Consider the following 4,567-nt stretch of genomic DNA (forward strand, 5'->3'; position numbering starts at 1 on the left):
TGTTCACACGCTTAGCTCACACACCGTAGGACATGTTCACACACCTCTGATTCATCCCGGATGAATCAGACCTGACTCAACTCTAAGCAGTAGCATGCATGACAAACAAGCATGAATGAGTAGGCACATCAGGGCTCAAACAACTCCTACTCATGCTAGTGGGTTTCATCTATTTACTGTGGCAATGACAGGTCATGCAGAGGATAAAGGGGTTCAGCTACCGCAGCAAGTAACAGATGAATCGATGTTGTCCTAATGCAGTAAAAGAGAGCAGGAGCGAGAGAGTGGGATTTTATCGGAATGAACAAGGGGTTTTGCTTGCCTGGCACTTCTGAAGATAACATTGAGTCTTCATCAGTGTCAACGATCACATCATCGGTATCACGTCTATCGAGAGGGGACAAATACCGGCAACACAGAAGGGAACACAATCAATGCAATGCACAATATGATGCATGATCATGACATGGCAAAATGAATGTGTTTTGGGCTAATGCAACTAGCAACAAATTAAATGAAGTTGGTTTGAATACAAGATTCAAATTCAAACTCCATATGTGATTATTCAAATGCCATTTAATTGATTTGTGCTAAACAGCACCTATAAGTTGTTCTAACATGCATGAAAATGGTACAGATGGATTCCTTGAATTTTTCTGATAATTTTTCATATATAAATTATTTAATTTGGAGTTACGGTTAATTTTCTATGATTTATTGAAGTTTATACAATTTTCTGGAATTTCAGAATTAAATTAACTCCAGAAAACATTACTGCGTCAGCATGACGTTGGCATGACGTCAGCAAGTCAACAGGGGCCGGCTCGGGTCAAACCTGACGTGTGGGGTCCACACGTCAGTGACACAGGAGCTAATCCCGGTCAAACCCAGCGCCGACTGGGGTTTGACCAGGGGTGGGGCCCACTGTCAGTGGCTGTGGGGGTGTTTAGTGTGGTCATTAGTGCTGACTAACTCAGCGCCACGTCACCCTCGCCGGAGTTACGCCGGCGGCGACCACAGAGCACGGCGGGGGACGCCGGACTTGCTCTAGGGGCATCGGATCGACGCGCCAAGGGCACCAGGAGGTAGCCTGCGCCCGTGCGCATCTAGGGGGACCAACGGGAGGTGCGGGGGTGGCCGGGGTTCGCCGGAGTGGAGCCCGAGGCGGCGGCGGAGTTCGGCCATGTGCGGGGTTGGGCTGCGGCGCGCTAGGAGAGAAACTGATCGTCCAGACGGCATCCGCGGGCCACCAGAAGCGCGCTGGTGCCACGGGTTCGAGCAGAGGGGCTCAGGTCAGGAGAGCCACGCGGCCATGGCGGACGGCGGTGCTCGGGAATGTGGCCGGGGTTGCTACGGCACGGGAACGAGTAAAATGAAGGAGGGAAAACGGAGTGGAGCTCACAGGGGTTGCGACGGTGGCCTCGGGGAGCTCGGGGAGGCACCGGAGCCGACGAATTTGACGAAGATGGCCGGCGATCCCGAGGTTGAAGAAGACATCGAGGGCGGTGTTGCGGCACGTCTGGGGCCTCGTGGCTCGTTGAGGAGGTAGAGGGAGGACCGGCGGAGCTTCCTGGGGCGTCGGTGAGGCTAGGGGTGGCCGGTGGCCATGGGTACGGCGATGATGACGGCGAGCTCCGCTCGGTGGTGTGCGCGGGAGGGAAGCAAAGGAGGGAACAGGGTCCAGGGGAAGAGAGGGGAGGTGCAGGGGGCGAGGGGGAGTGCGTGCCTCCCTCGGGTGCCTCCAGCGGCGAGCAGGTAAGCAGGAGGTGGCCGGAGCGTGCGCGCGCGCGTCGGGCACACGCCCTCCTACCTACTGGCAGGAGGTTGAAGACGGTGGCGACCACGGTGGGCTGGGCCGCACAGTGCTGGACCAGCACAGGAGCTGGGCCGGCTCTGGTGGGCTGCACGGGTGAGCAACAGGTAGGTCTTCTGCTCTTTTTTTTATTTACTGTTTTCTATTTTCTGTAGTTTGTTTTGATTTAGTTTAGCAACTAAATCATTTAAATAAATTCTGTAGATTTTTATGTGGCTTGCTAAAATATATACAAAGCCACTCACAAACTTCCAGAATTATTGGAGTCATATTTAATATATATTATATTAAATATAAATCCAAAGCAAATAGTTATTGGATTAATTCAAATGACCAAAATAATTATCTCTGTGACTCCAAAAATATTGGTTTAAATTTTACCTCTTACCAATATTTCCATGGAATAACAGGAACATTTTCTTGGACACATTTGAGAAGATTTAATTGTTGGTTATTTTTAGAGGTTTCTGAGGCTTTGAAAATTCCTCAATTCAAATTTCATTTGAAATAAAACATGATGCTCACAAGAGGTCTAGCCTAGTGCATTACCAGAAGCTAGGGATGTGACATGCTTCTTGGCACGCCCGAGCTCTTGCTCGGACTGCTCGAGGTTCTGCTTTAGCGTGTCCACTTCCGCAGTCAGTACGGCGGACGCCGGCAGAGAAGCCTGCATACGCATATTGACCCTTTTTTGTTAGACTCCTGCGAATTTAATTTGATCCTCTATTCGGCTTTTCTTCCCGAACGCCAAACAGAGCATCAGGGGCTACTGTCTATGCGGTAATATTATTTACACATTCTTTACTTACCTCAAAGCATGTTAAAAGGCTAGCACAAGCTTCAGTCAGTCCGCTCTTGGTAGACTGAACCTTCTGGACCACCGCACTCATAATAGTGCGGTGCTCCTCGTCGATGGAGGCGCCTTTGAGCACCTCCAACAGATTGTCCGGCGCCTCCCGTTGGACGGGGGTCACCGGCACGGTGGGCTTGCTCCTCTTGGAAGGAGGTCGCCCGCCGGACTCTTGAACCTTTGAAGGTTCCGGAGCGGTGTCCGTCCTAGAGCCGGACTTGGAGCCCTGGGGTGTTTTATCCCCTTTACTCCTGGAGTCCGGGCGGTCGCCTTGCGGCACCTCCAGGACCACCTCCTCCTAGCTTGGAGCCTGTTGGGACAACACTTTGGCGTCGTCCGTAGGGCGGGGGGAGGAAGCCGTCGGAAGCGAATTGACATCCGACGAGTCCAGTGAACCGCTCGACAAAGCGTCGAGCCGGTCTTTGGGTGGGCTTTATAAACATATCCGACATAAGGGAAAGCTTTGCAATAAAGGAATACTCTGAATTACTCTGGTATCCAGATACATACGATTTCGCCAGGGGCTTGGCCCTGAGCGGCCACTCCTCTCCGCCGCCGTCGGCGTCGGTGGAGTAGTCCGGAGGAAGGGTTTTCCCCATCTTGGACCCTTCGGCCTCCTCAGTGAGGGCGGCCTTCCTTTTCTTCTCTCCCCCCGCTGGAGGGGGAGAGGTCTCTTCTTCCTCCTCCTCGTCTTCACGGGAGGACTGCGCCTTGGAGCCGTCGGATAATGAACCCGACACCTCCTGGCGCCGGGCACTTTTTCGAGTCCCCGTGGCCTTCTTCTCCGGCACCACATAGGGTGCCGGAACCAGCAGCTTCACCAAGCGGGCATCGGCTGGGTCTTCGGGCAAAGGAGCCGGACAGTCAATCTGTCCGGACTTCGCCTGCCAAACCTGTCAAAGGTAAGGGATCTTAGATCCCGCATAGAGTTAAACTATGAAAAACTAATACCCTGTAAAAGGCACAAACAACTTACCGCGCTGACGTGACGCTGCGCGCTGAATCCGCGATCCTCGGTAGCAGAAGCGGGAGCCTCGGCACCCTTGAAAATCACCTTCCAAACGTCTTCGTACATCGTGTCGAAGAGCCTGTTCAGAGTTCGGTGTTGCGTCAGGTTGAACTCCCACAGATTGAAGGCCCATTGTTGACACGGGAGGATCCGGCGGATGAGCATGACCTGGACTACGTTGACAAGCCTGAGCTGCTTGTCCACCAGGGTTTGGATGCATGTTTGTAGTCCAGTCACCTCTCCTTTGCTGCCCCACGACAGGCCCGTCTCTTTCCAGGACGTGAGCCGTGTTGGGGGTCCGGACCGAAACGCGGTGGCTGCGACCCACTCAGGGTCGCGCGGCTCGGTGATGTAAAACCACCCGATTGCCACCGCTTCAGGGTCTCCACGAAGGAGCCCTCGAGCCATAAGACGTTGGGCATCTTGCCCACCATGGCGCCTCCGCACTCCGCCTGGTTGCCGCGCACCACATTCAGCTTGGCATTGAAAGTCTTGAGCCATAGGCCGAAATGGGGGCGGATGCTGAGGAAAGCCTCGCTGTTGAGGATGAAATTTGGGGCCAGATCATGGAAATCCAGGCCATAGTAGAACATGAGTCCCCGGACGAATGGGTGGATAGGAAAGCCCAGTCCGCGGAGGAAGTGGGGAAGGAACACTACCCTCTCATGGGGCCTTGGGGTGGGGAGGAGCTGCCCCTCTTCGGGAAGCCGGTGCGCGATGTCGTTAGACAAGTATCCGGCCTTCCTCGGTTTTTTGATGTGTCCCTCCCTGATGGAGGAGACCATCCACTTGCCTCCCGCTCCGGACATGGTTGGAGAAGGTTGAGGTGGGGAGTGCGGATTTGGGCGCTGGAGCTCGAGTGCGCGAAAATGGATAGGCTAAGGAGGAAGAAGGC

The sequence above is a fragment of the Triticum aestivum genome, chromosome 3A, assembly GCF_018294505.1.
Source record: "Triticum aestivum cultivar Chinese Spring chromosome 3A, IWGSC CS RefSeq v2.1, whole genome shotgun sequence".
Classification (NCBI taxonomy): Eukaryota; Viridiplantae; Streptophyta; class Magnoliopsida; order Poales; family Poaceae; genus Triticum; species Triticum aestivum.